General features: G+C 33.3%; 2 long non-coding RNA genes across 14 annotated transcripts in view; both read left to right on the top strand.

Moving 5' to 3' along the window:
- LOC111098831 overlaps positions 1-14,905 on the top strand; it is a 187,261-nt gene extending 172,356 nt beyond the window's left edge. For 9 of the 13 annotated variants that reach the window (XR_005369721.1, XR_005369723.1, XR_005369714.1 and 6 more), the window contains 2 exons: positions 14,511-14,574; positions 14,853-14,905. This is a non-coding gene — a long non-coding RNA (uncharacterized LOC111098831). Of the gene's footprint in view, positions 1-7,175; positions 7,332-10,521; positions 10,621-14,510; positions 14,575-14,852 lie in introns of those variants that run through there. The other 4 variants (XR_005369712.1, XR_005369713.1, XR_005369716.1 and 1 more) reach the window with 4 other exon arrangements.
- Positions 14,906-16,200: 1,295 nt separating this feature from the next.
- LOC111098696 lies at positions 16,201-19,898 on the top strand. Its single transcript, XR_005369230.1, has 3 exons — positions 16,201-16,242; positions 17,038-17,167; positions 19,708-19,898. It is a non-coding gene; the product is annotated as an uncharacterized LOC111098696 (long non-coding RNA).
- Positions 19,899-20,843: the final 945 nt, after the last annotated feature.

Below are 20,843 nucleotides of genomic sequence, written 5' to 3' on the forward strand. Positions count from 1 at the left end.
AGCTACTGAGCATGTAGTCTGACACAGGGCTTGATCCCAGGACACTGAGATCATGACCTGATCCAAAATCAAGACACAGACCCTTTACCAACTGAGCCACTCCTGCCCCCAAATTTTAATTCTTTTAATCTTAATTGCTTAGGAGCACAATAATCTTTTAAATGATATTTTCTCAATTTAATGAAAGCATGCATATGCATATATAGTCATAGACATTTCACAACTTAAATGTCCAGGTTTTAAAATGTCAATAATTAAAATAAATAAATAAATAAAATAAAAAAAATGTCAACAATTAGACATTCTAATTAGAGCTGTCTCCATGTGGTTGCAGGCCAATAGGTATAGGAACATTGGTTTTGAATTATCCTTGTGTAACTGATTATTTGAAAAATTTTTATTCAGTATATTTCCTTCTAGTCAACATAATTATTCTATTAGATAGCTGGCTGGAGTGATGGATAAAAGCTATGCTATTGATCACTGCTTTCTTTCTGCATGAGCCTAAATAGGCCTTCACGAAAAGCAGGAACAACTAGCAAAAACAAAAAAACAAAAAAACAAAAACAGAACAAAACAAACAAATGTCTTGAACTTCATTGTTGGTTTGAAGAACTAGCCAATACATCCTCACAAACTAGCTCTAAGGTGTACATGAGTAATTTCAAAATAGTTAATATAATTGCATTTGATGAAGGATTTGGGACAATATGATCTTTAAAAAGCCCATTTACTTGTTCTGGAAATGTTCAATTTTTGTATTTCAAAAAAGTTTTTTTTCAATTATATTTTTCTATGATCGTAAAAGAGAACAAAAGTTACCTTCAATTTCTCAAATTGAAAGGACTGTTTAAAGCAATTTCATAATGTTAATAAATAGGAAAACCCATTAACATCTGATTTACTAGGGTGGTCAGGATTTGTAGCATGGTTTATTGCAGTTCGCTTAACAAATAAGGCATGCATATTGTTTTCAATTTCCTTATACTCCCAGCTGAGTAGTAAAACTATTCTAAGTAGTATAATAGTAACAATAATAGAGTAAAAGCTGGAGGGGTTTCTGGAATATCTTAAGAAATTTATTTCTACGTCTGCTGTAACAACCACTCAAGGCATAAAGTTCTTAATGTGGCACTTACAGACTTCAAGGATCATTTAAAATAAGATCTGAAACAATAAAACCACATTGTTGTAAAGCAAGAAATCACGTTAAAAATCTACATTCCTGGGAGATCCCTGGGTGGCTCAGCAGTTTGGTGCCTGCCTTCAGCGTAGGGTGTGATCCTGGAGACCTGGGATCGAGTCCCGTGTTGGGCCCCTGCATGGAGCCTGCTTCTCCCTCTGCCTGTGTCTCTGCCTCTCTCTGTGTGTGTGTGTGTCTCTCATGAATAAATGAACAAAATCTTTAAAAAAATCTACATTCCTGTATATGTAGACATTTGTTTGTATCACTTTCCTTTACCACAATCATCCCTCTTTTATCTCAAATGGGAATATTTTTATTGAAATCAGAGGGAATTCAGTTAAATCAGTAATTGTGATTTTGCATTTCAATTATAGTTTAAAGGTTTTAATTCAATAATATTCAACTTTAAATTAGGTCTTTACAAGAGCATTGATCTGAGAGCTTTGTTCCGTGTTGAAGGAGGCTTCACTCTGGAGTTATCCTGTCAGTCTGGCCTTTGGACTCCCCAAAGCTTCACATACACGTAGGAAGCAGCTTAACAGGGCAGTAGGTCATGAGAAGAAGGATTATGTATTCCTTTACTGTCATGAAATAATGTGGAATATGAATAATTTATTTGGATCATGTCTGATAGAAATTCTTAAACCATTAATTCAGGGCAAAAGAAAAAAAAAAGGGTCTTGAAATAAAATGGTGATAGCACAGTCTGAAAAGTCCAGATGGATAAGTGATTGCAGAATTTATTTATCCACTTAGCTAAGTGTTAACGATACCTCTCTTAGCTAAGAATTGTGCTTGGCTAAGAGCACTTATGCTATACAAGGCAGACCAGGTTTCTGTATTCCTAGTATTAACATTCTGGTTTAGAGAATGGACAAACACAGTAGTGGAAACAAATATACATCCATCCTTCTGATCACTGTAAAGCAGCCAGGAGGGACTAAAGTGATGACTCTTGGTTGTGCTACATGTGTTCCTACTGAGGTCAGTGAAGGCCTCTTTGAAAGTGAGACAGTATACTTGAAAGGAAATATGAGAAGGATTTAGCCATGATGATAATGGGGGAAAAGCAGTTTGAGGGAGGGAAAAAAAAAAAAAAAAAAAACAAAAACCCAGGAAGAGCAAAAGAGAAAGTTCTAGGTGTAAGAAATATTTAAGTGGCAGAGTTACAGAAAGAAAGGCAATTTGATGACAGTCTAATCAGAGCAGGATCAGGGCTTATTGTGCTGTGAGGTTGGAGAGGAGACAAGGCTACCTCATGAGGAACATTATAGGTCAAACATTTTTTAGTTTTAATATAAATGTGGTGGAAAGCTAGTGAAGTGTTTGGACCAGAGAAGTTATGTGATTTGGTTCATTTTTTTTTTGGTCACTAGATTTGTAAAGAGGTGGCAATGGATTCAAGAAGTTCAGCTAAATTGCTGCTTGCAGTTTTTCGGGAGACTGATAATAGTATCTTGGCCCAGACACCAGTAAAATGGAACAAAGCATAAAAATTCTATATGTATTTTGGAGAATAAACCCTACCTGGGCAACTGGTATGTTTATTGAGGGAGATAAGTGAAAAGGAAAGAATCATGGGTGATTCCCTGTCTTTGGCATGAACAACAGGGTAGATGGGGGCATTGATGGTGCTATTTGTTTAGATGAAAAAGAGACAACCACTCTCTGTACTAAAGTGTTTGAAGGTACTGTGGGGTTTTAAATTCTATAGATGGGTTTTAAATTCTTAAGATGTATGTTCAGAAAGTTTGACAGTTTCCTGCAAGCCTGTCAGAAAGAAAGAGAATGTTTGCTTGATTATCATTAGTACAATTTGATCTCAGTGATATGCCAGTGAAGTCAGATGAATGCCAGACAAGTTGATCTTCTGTTTTCCTTATCTCCATACCATGTTGAAACACGATCAAGTTTAGAAAAACAAGACATTTCTTTCTCTTTTTGCATTTTGCTCAGTGGAACTTTTATGAAATTTGATCACATTTTAATTTTCATTATGTAAAAAATACTCCTTTTCAAATATAGGTCCATGAGATTAGACAAATGAGTAAGTTGTATAAATACTACATCAATCAAAATACAAAATGGTACTAACACCCAAAAACTTTCTTCGTGCTGCTACCTTCGTAGTACCAAACCTTGACAGCGACTGATTTTTTTTTTGTCCTAACATTGTACCTTTTTCAAAGTTGTCATATAAATGGGATCATTCAGTAGATTTATAATTTTGATCCATACATCTTATTGCATTTACCAATAGTTCCTGTTTATTGCTGAGTAGAGTTGCGTTGTTTGGATATATGAAATTATCAGATTTAATAATTATGAGTGAAGTTACTATAAACAGAAGTTTTCATTTCTCTTGGGTAATACCAAGGAGTGGGCTTACTTGATCACATGGTGAGTATATATTTAAATCTAAAAGGAATCACCAAGCCATTTCCAACTTGGCTCTAGCATTTTGCATTCCCACCAACAATGAAGGACAGTTCCAGTTTCTTCATGGTCTCCCCTGTCCTTGGTATCTGCAGGTGTTTTGTTTATTTAACCATTCTAGTGTGTATGAAGCAGTATCTCTTGTACTTTTAATTTACATTTAGCTAATAGCTAATGATATTGAGAATTTTTCCATGTTCTTTTGTGCCATCTATATATCTTCTTTGGTTAAGTACTGGGCCAAATATTGCCCATTTTTAAAATTAGGTTGTTGATTTCTTACTGACATTGAGAACTCTTTGTATATTTTCTGATATGTGATATCAAGTATTTTCTCCCAGTCTATGACTCTCCTTTCATTTTATAAACAATTTTATATATATGGCATAAGTTTTCTTTGATAAAGTCTAATTTAGCATTTTTTTGCTTTTATGGATTGTGTCTCCAGTGTTATACACAGGAACTCTTTGCTCAAACCAAGATCAAACATTTTTCTCTTCCAGGTTTTTCTTGTAGAAGTTTTATACTTTTAGGTTTTATATTTGGATTTTGCATGTAGATGTCCAAATATTGTGGCATATTTTCTTGAAAATATTATCATTAGTCCATTGAATTGTCTTTGTACTTTTGACAAAAAAAAAACTGATTATATATATGAAAGTCTATTTCTAGCCTCTCTGTTTTATTGATCTACATGTATGACCATTTACCAATACCAATACCATCAGGTAAAATTCGTTCTGTAATATTGTTCTTTTTTAAATTGCTTGCAGGGAAAGTCCAAGAATCCTTTTAAGTGATAGGAACTTTCATCCCCAGACCTTATAAAAGTCCTAATCTAAACTCTCATCCTTTCCCACCAGAGTTTTTAATAGCTTCCTGACTTTCTGCATTCTTTTCTTCTATTCGTTCCGTAGATGCTGCTGTATTGCTTTTACAGAAGCCTGCTATCATTGTCCTGTAGCTCGAATATATACCTTAACTCCCTGTGAAATAGTCAACTAGAATCCCCTCTCCAAGACATTTCTTATCAGCCATAATTAAATTCATAGTATCACTCATTCTGAACCTCTCTTTCACTGTTTTTTAAAATAATTTTGTAATTATTTTGATATCATGTTAAGTATTATCATGTATTTGTGTGAAATAATGTTATTATATATGAAACCATTAAGTACATTATTATTAAGCACTGCTTCACTTTATGTATATTAAATGAATCATAGTCTCATACTATAGATATTATTGCTCCTATGTAAAATATTTTGAGTAACTCAGGGCTCAGAATGGTTAAATGTACTGGTAAAATAAGTCAGTATGACAGATATTAGACATAATTAGATTTTCAATTTCATTTCACCTCTATGCTTATATCACTGTTCCCTCTTTGTCTAAGGACTCCCTAACATACACAATCTATGACAGCAGGCATGACTGCTGTTCCTTGGTATACACAGAGATCTTACTGTCACCCTCATTTTGAATGTGCTTTCTCCTTCTCTGTATCTATTTATAACCTGATGATCCTTTAAGCTCATTAATGCTGCTGCTGCTTCCATAAGTCCCTCAACAAGTCTAAAGTTAACTCTGAATTTCTACTTATCTGGAATTATTTTTCAGCATTGTTCAGTATCTTTCACTTAAAAGTTGACTTTGTAATGACTTTCTCCATGTTATGTTTATATCTTAATCTAAGTTATAAGCTGCTTGTGGACATGACTTTACCAGGTACTGCTTCCGTGTACTTCATAATATCATGTACTGTTACAGATTTGTTTAGTAGCTAAATTCTGATTGAAATATTCTAACTTCATTGAAATTTTCTGCTTAACTAAGGGCTTCTTACTTCACCAATATCACTTTGTTTCATTACTTTAATACTGGGAGCATAATACTCTTTCAACCTCTCTTGTTACCATATAATATCACATCATGCACACAGATATACACATATGTATGTATATGTGAAGTTTTCTGTTTGAATACTGGTTAATATATTTTGTAGTAGAGATTATAGTTACTAGCTCAAAGACCCTACTTTAAAAGGTATAACAATGATACTTAACCCTGGTTGTATATTAGAATCATGTAAATAATTAAATATTAATTTTCGGGACACCTGGGTGGCTAAGTGGTTGAACGTCTGCCTTTGGCTCAGGTCATGATCCCAGGGTCCTGGGATCGAGTCCACACTGGGCTCCCCACAGGGAGAGTGCTTCTCCCTCATGCCTATGTCTCTGCCTCTTTCTCTGTGTCTATCATGAATAAATAAATACAATCTTAAAAAAAAAAGTTCCTTATTAAAAAAATCTAGAAGATTCTAAGGTGCAGCCAGAGTTGAGAATCCTTGGTCTGTTAGTCAGGTAGAAAACACATAGGGTAGATGATAGAACTAAGGTTGGATTTGGTAGTAGTGAATAAAGGATTCATGAGAGAGACTCCAAAATATACCTAAGTCATTTTGACTCCCATGTTTCTAATGGATTTAGTATGTTATTCTTTTTTATTACTCTGATTAGAGATCTTACTTATTTTTTAATAATATATATTGAATAAAAAATTGTAATCTGGATCTCACATAAAGCATATACTTTTGTTTTGTACAATGGATTATATAGTCTTCTGAAAATTAGTTACACAGAACCAAACATTAAGTACCAAAGCTATGCCTTAGCATAAATGACATTTTTGGAAATACTTGGAGTCTATAGGACAATTTATTTGTGACCATTGTATCTGTATTGCTAAGGCTAAGAAAAAGAATGGACTGATTATAATACTGTGTCTAAATATTTAGTCAAGGTGAATGAGATAATTTTTCAAACGCTAATGTAATATGATAGGTATTGGGACTGTATTTCTGTGATTGAAAATAAATTGATGGTGAAACATGTTTTCCTTGACTTTATAATAATAAGGATTTGTTCAGCAGTGATTACAGAGTAAGAGGAGAAATAATAAAAGGTAGGTAGTAGAAACAAATGAATTCATTACAAAAAAAGGCAGCAGACAAATAAATGAACTAGTCATAACTTTCAACATTAGGAAATAATAAGAAATTAATACATCAATAAAAATTAAAGCAGTAATTAATGTATTATGAAACATCCTAGCAGTTGTGTGGAAATGATTAAAAATGCCTTATGCTATTCTTCAAACACAAGAGAATAAAATAGAAATTTCTAGGTTGTCCAACATAGCAAAAATATAAACACCCCAACACAAAATTAGTTATGAGAAAAGGGACATAACCACAGATTCAGGAAAAGAAATAAGAAAATCATATGTGAATACTGTGTACAAGTTTATGTTGCTGGGGATAGAATAAGAAGGGAAAGCAGACAACAGTATTTGAATATTTCAAACTGGAATATGGCCTTCTCACAGTCACTTTTCAAAAATATCAGGAGGAAATTATATGTCTAAAAACAAAAGTCAATCAAAGGAATAATCTATGAGATTTTTACAATGAGATTTTTTTTCACGAGTATAATCTCCTAATAAGCTAGGTAAATAAACGTACTTATTTGGATTTTTGTTCTATTTTGCCTAGGCAGAAGTAAACCAATATTGTAGAAACAAAGTAAACCACGAATTTACCTTAACTCCTAAGACAGATATGATGGATAAGGTGCTTATGTTGTCATTACAACAGTGGGAAAAGGCCAATGAAAGAACACATCATGTGACAAGAGGAAGCAAGTACAGGAAAATGGATTGTGAGCAAAAACAATTATTTCACTTTGCAAACAAGAGAAGGAAGTCTAAAGGAAAAATAGTTATGTCAATTTTTGAACTTTTCTAGGTTCATAAACTCTAAAAATTTTATAGTCATTCAGCCTTTCTGGGGTTTTCTGCAGTAATTCTGGCTTTTGGCTCCTATTCTACTTCCTTCTTCACCATGCACACATGCTCCTGACTACCACTTACCACAGTTACTTAGATTTTTACTTTTATTCTAGTTTGCTCCATCAGTTACCACTTTTCCATCAGCTTCCAAAAATGTGTTGATATCTCCCATGCAAGGAGAGTACAGATACACACATATGTCCAATCTGCTAGGCTTAACTAAAATCGGGTTTTTTTTAATGGTTTTGTTAACAAGACATAGAAATGGGGGGGGGGGAAGAGGGAAGAACAGGCATTACATAGTAGGTGTGACAATGCAAGGGGTGTTGGAGAATATGTGTGAGATATCTTCTTGGCTATACTGGGAAACATTTGCATAAAGATGTAGACCTGGCCATTCCAAGAGTGATGGCTTAGCTCCCTGCTATTTGGGCAATGAAAATTAAAATCAGAATGAGATTTATAGAATCATGTGATTAACTGAAACTCCATCTGTGCTATTTGCCAGGTGAGTGAATTTGGGCAAGATTCTTAGCCACTTGAGCTTTGGTTTGCTCTGCTCTAAAGTAGGAAATATAATAGTCTCAAATTTATGGGAGGGTTGTAGAAATTAAACAACATGAGTGTGAAAATACTTGGAAGAATGCTAGAACTATGGAAAGATTTACTATTTCCTAGTGATTATCATTATTATTAACATGTGTTTTGTGTGTTTGCCGGATTGTGATGCCAATACAAACAGCAAGTAAGGAAGATCGAATAAGAAAATTGAAAAACTTTATTCCCTTTATACAAATCAAATCCATATGATTATCTTATTGCTCAAAATTAGTATGGAATAGGGTGAATTTCAACATCCTTTTTGGTATGATTAAATAAAAGTCAAACACACACTTTACAAATAAGGCATAAAGATGTGATTATAATATCTATTTCAAAATAAGAATGAGCATCGTACTAGCTGAAAAATTAGAATCATCTTAATTAAAATCAGGAGCAAAACAAATATGCTCTTAATTATCATATCTATTAAGCAGTGTTCTGAAGTTTTAATTATTTCAATATCCAGGACAAAGAAATAAGACCTAAGAATTGGAAGAAAGAAGATTATTAATGTTTGCATATGATATAATTGCTTGCCCAGGAAAATTAAGGAACTCAACAAGAAAACTATTAGAAATAAAAATTTAGGAAGGTTGCTAACTATACATTCATTTTATATACATATATACATATACATATGTATATATGTAAGAAATAGCCAGTTTGAAAATGGATTTTATTTTCACAATGACAAAAACAATTAGATTAAATCTATCCAGGAACCAAAGTAAAAGATAAAATATAATTGCAAGTGGTTAATTATAAGAATTTGACATAATATAGTGTGGGATTTGAATCTCTAACATACCACTAATAGATAACATTTATTGATACTTTCTTAAGGCAGATGCTATTATAAGCACTTATGTAAATGATTTAATCTTCTCAACAACTCTATGAATTGGGTAATAGAATACCCATATTACAAATAAGGAATACTGAAGCATGGAAAAATTAAAAATAATATGCCTAAGATCATAGCTAGTAACCTGTGGAGGTAGATGCAAAGAAAACCATGATTGAAAAGCCCATGTTTTTAGGCATCTCAGATGTGTGTATTCTTTTAGATTCATCTGTAAAGTGGGAATAATTATAGCATCATTACATGTATTATATATTACATATATATATGTACATCATATATCAAGTACTGGCATATCAAGTACAGAAAATGGTGACTATAGTTTCTATTAAATATATATGCATAATATTTTTCTGGATAGGAAGATTTATTGTGTGATAACTCTTAATTTTATCTCCTAAGTTGAGCTACAATATGCAGTATAATTTGAATTTAAAAAAATATATGTAACATTCATTTAGAAGTATGAATGCCTTTTGTTTTTGGCAATGACAGAGTAAATTGCTACCAGGTTAGCCATTTCAATGTAAAGAACCATAAAACTGATATAATATTCGAGCCCCCAGTTTTCAAGAGTTTTGAGTGACACCCCGTGAATGCAATCTATGAGGGAAGGGGAAATCATGTAGTGAGCCCCATAGTGACCATAGCTTTTTCCCTGAGGACAGTATCCTGACCATGGATCAGCAGGCTGGAGCCCAAGCAGATCACAGCCACCCTACTGAGCTGAGGACACAGACATGGCAATCCAGGGCAGTAGAGGCAAGCTGCAATCTGTAAAATGTGGCAGGGTAGAGGAGGAAGCTATGCATATGGAGGGAGGCCAGAAGTCTCTGTAGGGGTCTTCTGTAAAAACCTTGGCTGAGGATGAGCTATCTAATATGCTTAGAATAAAACTGTCATATGTTTACAGAGAATAAAAGCTTTGAGAGTGAAAGTTGAGCTGGATATCAAACAGTGCTGGGAAATTTAGAGATTTATAATTCACGAACTCAGCCAGCCAATGTCTCCACTATTTCCCTGGCAAGACCTGACATTGACAGAATAGACCTGCTATTCTATTATATCAGAATATAAGACTGGGGCCTGCAGATTAACTTTCCCTTTATAATACAGGAGCCTGTATATTAAATTTCCTTTGCAGATCTTTATAATCAGATCCTGGTTCTGATGGTCAGCTGTCAGCCCTGGAATCTCCTGTAAACTACATATTTTAACCTATAGCTTTCCCCAACCCATTTGTAGTTTTGCTTTCTATGGTTTCACTTGGAAGCAGATGATTCCTCTGACGTATCATCAGAAGGTCGGTAGTAGCCTCTACAGCATAATGCCTACAACCTTCATTTCACTTCATCTCATCTTGTAGACATTAACAGGGAGAAAAAGGGTAACTACAGTACAATAAGATATTTTGGGAGAAGAGCATATTCACATAATCTTTAGAAAGTATATCGTTTTAATTGTTCTATCTTATTAGCAGTTATTGGTAATCTCTTACTATGCCTAATTTACAAATTAAACTTTATCATAGATGTGTATGTATAGGAAAAAACATAGTATATAGTATATATATTCACAATTTTAGGTATCTAGTGGCGGTCTTGGAATGTATCCCTCAAAGATAAGAGGAGACTACTGGAATTTACTTATTTTTTTCTGTTCAACTAATCTGTTAAGTAGGGAGGTAAGTACATGAGAATTTATTTCAGTGATAATATTTCTGTCCTTTATGCTCTCTGTTTCTTATTTTCTATCTTTCCTTTGAATTGAATGAACTATTTCAAATTCCGTTTTCTCTTATTCTTATCCTTCACTTCTCTTTTTACATGGCATTTTGTTCAACATGTTAGTTCAATCATGACTTATTTTTATTCTACAATGTTTATTATTATAATTATTGTTAATTTCATGTACTTCTTGGTTTATACTTAGGTACATGCATACCAATATCTTTGCTCATAATTGCTTATTGTATCTTAGTCATTCCTTCTGGTTTCAGTGTTCTTTTGAAAATATATCTTTTAGAAGTTCTTTGGTGGGATTGAACTCTGGTGATAGACTCCTTCAGATTTTATTTGTCTGAAATGACTTTGATTTTGCTTTTTTAAGACTTGACATAAAATTCTAGGGTTGCAGTTATTTTTTTCTCCACTTTTAAGATATTTTTCAACTAAAAAAAAAAAAAAGATATTTTTCAACTATCTTAAGCTTACATTTGACTGTCAAGAAATCTATTATCAGTGTATTTCTCAACCCATTAAGAAGTCCATTTTTCTCTCTGGAGCCTTTTAAGACTTCCTCTTTATTTTTGTTGTTTCATAGTGTATTGTTTCTTTGTGTATTTTTATTCAAACTTGATTGTTTGCATTTCAAAAGTAAGGATATTTAGGTATTTTATTAATTCTGGAGTTTCCAATCCATTGTATATACCTATTTTGCATTCTTTGTAATTTCTTTGTTTATTATCTTGTTCATCATTTTCTGTTCAAATGTGTACTGTTTCTTTTGTCTTGTGTAGTAGGTCTCAACAACCATTGCTTTCTCCATAATCTAGGTTTAATTCATATGTTATTGCTTTAAGCATTATTTCTTTGGAAGTTCTTTTTAATTAGGCATGCTTCCTCTGGTTGCTCATATGCCTTTGTGTATACTTCTATCAGTTTATGTTTTAACTAATTAAATAAGGAAGGAATGGCTTTCTTTCCTGTCATGTCTAATTTTTATACTATCTTAGGTACAACTTTAACCACTTAGTATTTGGTGCCCTGCTTCTTTATAAAGGGGGAAAAAGTTGAATCTTAATCTTCTATAAATTGTGATTGACCTGTTAAAGTCTTATAATACAATGAAACGTTCTGATTACATATGGTTATGTAATATGTACATATTACATAATGTACATATTATGTAATGTACATTATGGTGCATGTTCTCCAAAGATGGCCTCCATCAACCGCAGGATTGGTTCCTATCCAATCCTAAATTTGGTAATCTAAAGTAATTCATTATTATATATCAAAGTTCTCTGTGTGCCCTGGGCTTAACTGGTAGGTTCTCACTTAGTGTCTTTCATGTGCTTATAGATAGTGGCTGGCACTGTGGCCATTAAAGGCTTGATTAATCTGTACATCCATGATGACCCATTTATATGACTTACATTTGATGGATAATAACAAATATGCATGTTACCCAGAGTATCTACACATGATCTGTCTATGTAGCTTGAGTCCCCCACAGCATGGGTTGGGTTCTGAGAGAAATCATTAACCTGGGAATGAACATTCCAAGAGGCCCAATCAGAAGCTGTAAAGCTTTTTATTAAAAAAAAAAAAAATCACAGTTTCACTTCCTCTGTATTTTGTTGGTCAAAAAGAGTCACAACCAGGACAGACTCAAGAAAAATTGACTACAAAAAGGCACAAATATCAGAAATTGCGGTTGATGGAGGCCATCTTTGGAGAACATGCACCACTGTTTTCCCCAAGTCCCCAGTCATATCCGTTCTATTTGTGATATACTCTTATCCTCCTCCAAAGATATCCAAAGAGCGATCCCATTATACATTAGTTTCAAGAAGGATATAATCATCAAAATAATAATCAGATGGTAATAATACAATTCCTTAGAGTAGAGGATTGGTTTCCTATTGCTACTGTAACAAATTACTCCACATTTAGTGACTTAATATAATAAAAATTTCCTTTTTTTTTTGGAAAATTTTATTTATTTATTTGACAGAGACTGAGAGCAAGAGAGATCACAGAGGGACAGGGAAAGGGAGAAGCAGACTTGCTCCTGAGCAGAGAACCCAATGTGAGACTCAATCCCAGGACCCTGAGATCATGACCTGAGCCAAAGGTAGATGCTTAACTGACTGAGCCACCCATGTACCCCACAAATTTATTTTCGTATGGTTATGGTGGTTAGAAATCTACAATCAAGATGTTGGCAGGGCTGCATGCATCCTCAAGGCTTTAGGGAGAATTTGTTTCCTTGCCATTTCCAGCTTCTAGAGACCACCTGCATTCTTCACTTGTGGGTTCCTTGCTCCATTACTAAAGTCAGCAGCATAATGTTTTCTCTTTTCTCTGACTTCTAGCCTTCCTCTTATGAGAACCCTTGTGATTACTTTGGGCTCAATCTGATAAATCAGGATAATTTCTCCATGTCAAAATTCTTATGCTCATTTGTGAAATTGCTTTTGCCATGTGACGTAATGTATTTATTCAGAGGTCTGGGGATTAGGGCATAGCGTCTTTTGAGAAACATTACTTAGCCTAACGCAAATGGTTGCTGGTAGGTTATTTCTAGAATAATATTCTCTCAATCTGAACTTCAGACCCCAACAAACAATGGTGATATAGAGATAGGTTATTGTTATTTAAGAGTGGTAGGACTGAGGGATGACTGGGTGGCTCAGTGGTCGAGCATCTGCCTTCGGCTCAGGGCATGATCCCAGGGTGCTTGGTTCAAGTCCTGCATTGGGCTCCCCATGGGGAGTCTGATTCTCCCTCTGCCTATGTCTCTGCCTCTCTCTCTGTATGTCTCTCATGAATAAATAGAATAAGAATCTTTATTAAAAAAGTGGTAGGAATGAGAGCACAGAGCTAATAACTTGTGCATAACAGTTCTCAAATCCAGCCAGACATGGTACCATTTCCTTCATTTCCTTGATTATATCTCAGTATTATTTCCTGGAAGTTATTCTCCATGATTCTTAGCTGGTTATTTTCTATATGTAGGCTCTTAATTCTACAATCTGGACCCTTGACTCCACTTTCTCAATCAACCGTTCTTTTTTTTACAAGAAATCTGTGACTTTGTAGTTTCCTCAGCCTGATTCTTTTCTATAAATGGTTCTGGGTCCAAAGGATGTACTTCATATTTAATTATCTCTCTACATTTTGGGGCAAGCTACCAGTGTTTCCTCGAATACTATATTCTTAAAACCTTCATGATCTTCCTATCACTATCATAGATTTACTCATTAGACAAAAGCCATGGTTAACATGTCTATCTTTAATACAGAGCCTTCCCTTGCCAGAATGTGTTTGAGCAATTCTTTTAAAATTCTTAGAAGCATTATTTCCTGCTTTAGTAAAAAAAGTTAATTCAATACAAGTACAGAGATGGCTTTTGCTCATAGGTTGTACCACTAATTAGTAGGCTCAACTTTACAAGGAGACTGGGGAAAATGAAGGCTGTTAGGTTGTTATAGAGGAAGCACATCCAGCCTTTTTTTAAAAAAAAAGCTTTATTAAGGTATAACTGACATAAAAATCATATATATTAGTTATACAACTTGATGTTTTGATACATATGCATACACTGTGAAATGATCACCACAATCAAGCTAATTGACATATCCATTATCTCTGCAGTTACCATTGTATGTGTTTGTATGTGTGTTGAGAAGACTTAATAAGATATATCTTGCTAGTAAATTACAAGTATACAATACAGTACTGTTAACCTTGTTACCATGCTGTACTTTAGATTTCTAGAATAATTCATCTTGTGTAACTAAAACTTTGTGCTCTTTGACCAACATCATTCATTTTCCCCGCTCTCCAGCCATGGCAACCATCATCCTACATCTACTTCTTATGAATTTGACTACTCTAGATTACGAATATAGGTAAGATCATACAGTATGTCACTTTCTGTTTTTGCTTATTAGTATAATGTCCTCCGTATTATTGCGAATAGCAAGATTTCCTTATTTTTAAGGCTGAATCATATTCCATATTGTGTGTATTTGTATATATCTATATCAGAAGCATTTATGACTACTTAAGAGGGCCAATGGGATGGTCCTTAAATCATTTTAAAGACTTTTTCCCAAGATTTCATTTATTTATTTATTATTATTTATTTATTTATTTATTTATTTATTTATTTATTTATGAGAGACAGAGAGCGAGAGAAGAGAGAAAGAGAGAGAATGGCAGAGACACAGGCAGAGGGAGAAGCAGGCTCCATGCAGGTTTCCTGATGTGGGACTCGATTCTGGGACTCCAGGATCACTTCTTGAGCCAATGGTAGGTGCTAAACCGCTGAGCCACCCAGTGATCCCCTCATTTTAAAGGCTTAATACATATTTCTATAGCTAAGCTGTTAAGAGGGACCATATTTCCGGGACGTTTCTTATTCTGAGAACCCTTTTCCATTTAGAGAGATTGAGAATAGAATGCCTTTAAAAAAAAAAAATAAATAAATAAATAAATTAAAAAAAAAATCAGAAATCCTGAATTCTAAAATTTGCTTGAAAATGGAACAATTTATTTTCAGCTTATTCGTCTCTATCTATACCTTATCCGAAACAGGTGATACTTGTAACCAAGTGGAAATGTTGGCCAAATTTACCAGTTTATTTAGTACATTTTCTGTTTTCCTTGTTATCAGCAACAATGTCACTAATTTTTTAACTATTATATAATAGAGGTCATCCTTCCTCCAGAGTCCTAGAAAAATGTTCTCACTGTCCTTGCAGCTTCCACTAAATAATCTTCTTGATACTTTCAGGCCTCCATTAGCCACCCAATCCTAAGGCTAATATCATATAGTTTAAGGTTTTTTTTTTTTTTTTTCTAGTGTAATACCACATCCTAGGTACCAATTTCTCTTCCTCTTAATTATGCTTCGTAAAAAATCATGTGAAAACTTAACTGCTAAAAACATTAAGAAAATAATTATCTGTCATGATTGTGTGCCTTGACTGGGTTCAGCTAAATAAGCACTTGGGCTCTCTTATGCAGTTGTCATCAAATAACGTTTGGAGACCTAAAAGGCTTAATTAAGCAGTATGTCCAAAGAGGCATCACACACATAGCTACTTTTGGTTGTTGGCTTTGATCTCAGAATGTACTATAAACTGAAGTGATTCTATTGGATATAGACTGCAATCTCTCTGTCACCTGAGCTTTGCACAGAATTATGGTTGGATTCTAGAGGCTACATCACAAAAATTTTAGAAATTGTGAGTTAGAGACCCAGTTAGAAATTGTGAGTCTTCTTATGACCAGGCCTCACTGCGATGTATTGGTCAAGACTAAGTCATCAAGCCAGATTATAGTGAAGAATACTACTCTAGGACATGATCACTAGGAGATGTGGTCAGTAGGAAGACCATATTGGGAGACTAGCTATCACATGAAAATTATTAGTATCTTAATGTATATTATAAGTAAGCTTTGTTGAGTGTTTTAAAATTCTCCAGAGATTGATGTATAAATTGTGATGTAATTTTATTGGGTTGTTTCTAGGTTTCCAGAATAAAGAACAGAAATTGTGCGATAATTTTCATGTGAGTATTTTTAAATTTTTTTTTGTTTAGGAGTTGATATCAACTTTGCCTTTTTATTTTCAACTATATCTTTAAAAATTATGAGTTGTTATTGGCTTCAGAGTATCCTTGGAATAATATTATCAGTTTTCTTAAATTTCTTTCAGATAATATTTATGGTTATATGTTATTAAATGAAAAAGTAGGAAAATAAAATAACATATGAAACATGTACATAGGCACATAGTAAGAACTAATAATTTTTAGCTTAAGTAAATGATCCTTTTCCCATTTATTAAATGTTTGAAGTCTTTTCTAATTTTTCTCCAACATTCAGTATTACCTCATAAATATGTTGTAAAGATTAATAACTTAATTAACAGGCATATGGAGGGCATTTTTGAATTCTCAAAGAAATGTGCTCTAAATGATAATGATAATGGTATAATGATTATTTTCAAAGGGAATTGACTTTTTTTGAGGTAACTGATTAATTGTGCCTAAATTTAGTCAATTATACTTCTTTCTGAAAGGTAATTCCATTCTTAACAGTATCAAGGTCTATCTTATTCATATCTTCTTAGTGATTTTTACTTTACTAGGTTTTTCTTTTCTTTTTCTTATTTTTTTTAATGAATCTTTGATTTGTAAATCTTTCTTTTCTGAGGTCCAAATTAACAGAGAAATTAGATAGAAAAGTAATGTAAATGGAAGGCAACATATCTGCTCTCTTAGGCCACAGGTTTTTTTTTTTTTTAATTTTTTATGTATAAATTGAAATTACCCACTCTATCCTGCATGCTGTTCAACTTGCAGATAAAGATCTTTCACAGACCAAATGGAGGAGGAAGGAGTGTCCATGTTCTGTGCCCTGAGTACAGATTCTCTAAAAGAAAGAGAAAAGGATAAATTGTATGTGCTCAGTTTTTTTCCCAAAAATCAGTAGGTGAGTCTTTCCAATATCAGAAATGAATGAGGAAGAGGAGATAGGTTAAGAGTTTTCCTTTCCAGTACTTTCAAAATGTCCAGATATAATAGACAAAGTAGGAATGCTAGATGAAAATGATTTCCTTGGCCAAAATTATGTAAAGGATTTCATTTTTGTTTAGTTTTTCCAGATATTTAATTGTAAATAATTTATTGATAGTAAAAAAACAAAGAGAAGGTAAAACCTATGAAAATAGAATATATACAAATTATGAGGCTAAAGGTTATCCATGAAAAGAAAAAATTATGCGTAATACATAAATGGGATGTTTAAAGTTATTCTAAGATAATAAACACTTAAGAAATCTCTGATTATAAAAAATTTATGTTTTATTAGATGCATAATATCTTTATATTTCTGTAGAATAAAGAAGTGATAAAATATCCTTGACTAGAGTCAATTCATAATTTGAAAACAAAATTAGATAAAGTTCTCTTATGATTGCATTCAAAGTAGTAACTTTGGGTTTTCTAAACCTTTTTCCTATACAAGTTGTCATATTACTTACCAGTATAACTTGCTCTTACAGTAAGGATGTCAAAACATAAAATGAATATATGTAGAAGAATTCTCCAGCCATGATCATTAAAATTATTTTATAACAATATAAAACTGTCTCTTTTAAATTATTTGTGTTGTGATTAAAGGAAAAAAATCAGCTAATAGACAAAAACTAAGAGGATAAAAGGAAATTTCATCATTCTTGAGTATTCTTTCCTTGTAAATGGATTTTTTCAGTAATTTTTAAACAAAAAATTAAAATATTTTGAATAAATGAATTTTTTGACCATAGGCACACCTTGCTTATAGGTAATCGGTTTCATTACATGCATCTCTAACCCCTTTAAAGAAGTTTTATTTAAAAGTCTATGGCAGGGCAGCCCAGGTGGCTCAGCGGTTTAGCGCTGCCTTCAGCCTGGGGTGTGATCCTGGAGCCCTGGGATCGAGGCCCACATCAGGCTCCCTGCACGGAGCCTGCTTCTCCCTCTGCCTGTCTCTCTCTCTCTCTCTCTCTCTCTCTCTCTGTCATGAATAAATAAATAAAATCTTTAAAAAAAATAAATAAAAATCTATAGCAAATGAACTTAGTTTAGTCTTGGATCAAAGTATTCTTATTCTTCTAGCAAATTTCTCCCCAAAGCATTTAGATGCAGTATATTTCTCTACTTGGTATATTCCACAAGTGTTATTGAATTTTAGACATCTAAATCTAATGCTCAGATGTTAACTTTGTGAAGATTTACCAATCATTTGGATTTAGATCTTTGAATTATCTCATTTGACAAGATAAATATAATTATGGACAGGACAAATAAGGAATTAAATCACAGTACCTTTAATATTTAATGTATCTTATAAATCATTTAGAACACTTCTTTCACTTTGTAAAACTTAAGTGACTTTTCCAACAACTATAAGTATTTACTAAGAGAATGAGTATTCAAAATGTTTCACTCTAGAGTATTTTCCCCACTCTATACAATGCTCTTTTGAGAAGGCACGAAGGGTTAAGGACTTACCAAGTATTTTATATGTGCTTTTCAAGGGAGAAAGTATGAAAATCAAGCTGAAACACAAAATGTAAGCATAGAGACATAGAGAAGATGGATTACTCATCTATGATTTAGAAAATATAGGCTCATTCAGCTTCTCATGAATCATGGATGTTAACAGTTTCCAAAAGATTAATGTTAGGTTTTTATTAAGAATTTCAGCATATTCTTGATTATTTGGACTTTGAAACTTAATGACACAATTGAGAAAGAAAATCAGCGCAATTTCAGCTTAAATGTCCTTTTCTCTAATTTGACCTCCATCACAAGTATAAAGAACTCATGATGCTTTGAGGATCTGGAAACCTGTACCTATGAGGGCAGATTTCAATTTAAAAGGATTATGCTCCCAAATGCCAGAGCTGCCAGCAGCTACGTATGGGAAGCTGTTTTGGGACATTGTTCCTAAAATTATTGCTTCTAGCAGATGGCTTATCCACAAGTGAGGATGATTCAATACTTAAAATGATGAAAAAGATGGGACTTTTGGGGGTGAGAGACACTTACAACACCCAGCTTGTTGAACACCTTATATTGATATAAAATCTCAACAGTTAACACACTAATGGGAAAATACTTCCTCCACCTCTTCTAATGCTTTTCTTTTTTACAAATATGATATATATTGAAAATCATTGAGGGTATTGTGAACTACCACTGACATAATTTTCCGAGATTTTCATATACTAGATTTTCTGTTCTCATATGGGCACTAATTTATTAATTTAAGATTGTGATATATTCCATGACAAATGCTTTTGAGAAAATGGTTTGTTCTCTGCTGAATTCTGGGTAGCTTATTGAGACAGTATCATGCTAATTAAAATGCACCTAGGAAAGCATCACTGTGGTCAGGACTTCAAAGATGGTTAAGACAAATTAATATTGTTGAACCCAAGAGATATATTATAAATTCCTCTTTATGCTTCCTTTATTTCTTTCAAGGACAATTTACCCCCTACAGACATAACTGATCTTTTAAGTTTCTTATTGTCTCCTCCGGAAGAGTATTTTAATTCTCTGCTTAGCAACTGCAGACTTATTTTTTGCTGCATTTTAATTTTTGGAACCCAAACAACATGACATATCTCAATTTACAAGCTTATCTTGAGAATTAGAAATTAAGAAGAATTCAAAAGGAGGTAAGTTGTAATTTAGAAAAATGTGGCAAGCAAAGTAAAACTATGACTTGATCATTACATTTACCAAATGAATTTAAAACATTACATGTAAATACAATTACTTATGTTAGAAATAGTTAATTTCTTAAGAGGTCAGTTCAAGGTTAACTTTATTATTCTTTGATTTTTCTTCATATCCATGACGGTTTTTTTTATGTTTAATATAGGTATAAGAGGTTATAAAAATATGAATACATATCCTTTTTTGGAAAAATATAGCTGATGACAAATATTTGTTTCTGACTCTCAGGACTGGTCGTATAGAATAGTTAATATTCCTAGATTTAAGTAGAAATTGAAGAAAGCATATAAATGGGAAAGAAAAGATAGTAAGAACTGAGTTCTAGAAGAATATGGCTATTAAGTGAGGCAGTGTCGTCTAATGGTTATATGCTTAGTATCTGGATCGAACTGCCTTGCTTTCTCTACCCTTTCCAGTTGGCATTTGAATTAATCCCTTAGGCATCATTTCCCCACTAGTGAAGTGGAGAAAATAACAGTAACTGGTGTGTAAGATTCAATGGCAATTGGGCAGCCCCAGTGGCTCAGCGGTTTAGTGCCACCTTCAGCCCAGGACCCGGGATTGAGTCCCACTTCAGGCTCCGTGCATAGAGCCTGCTTCTCCCTCTGCCTGTCTCTGCCCCCCTCTCTGTGTCTCTCATGAATAAATAAATAAAATCTTAAAAAAAAAAAAAGATTCAATGATGATTAAGTAGAATCAGTGAGATAAAGGGCTTAGTCACTTGGGTGACTGGCACAAAGTAAAGATAAGTAAACATTTGCTTTATTATAAATAATCAAATCAATTTTATTGAGTTATAATTGACATATAACATTATGTTACTAGTTTCAGGTGTATAACATATTTTTTTCTCCCATGATACTAGAACTTTTAAGATT

The sequence above is a fragment of the Canis lupus genome, chromosome 14 (genome assembly GCF_011100685.1).
Source record: "Canis lupus familiaris isolate Mischka breed German Shepherd chromosome 14, alternate assembly UU_Cfam_GSD_1.0, whole genome shotgun sequence".
In the NCBI taxonomy this organism is placed as follows: domain Eukaryota; kingdom Metazoa; phylum Chordata; class Mammalia; order Carnivora; family Canidae; genus Canis; species Canis lupus.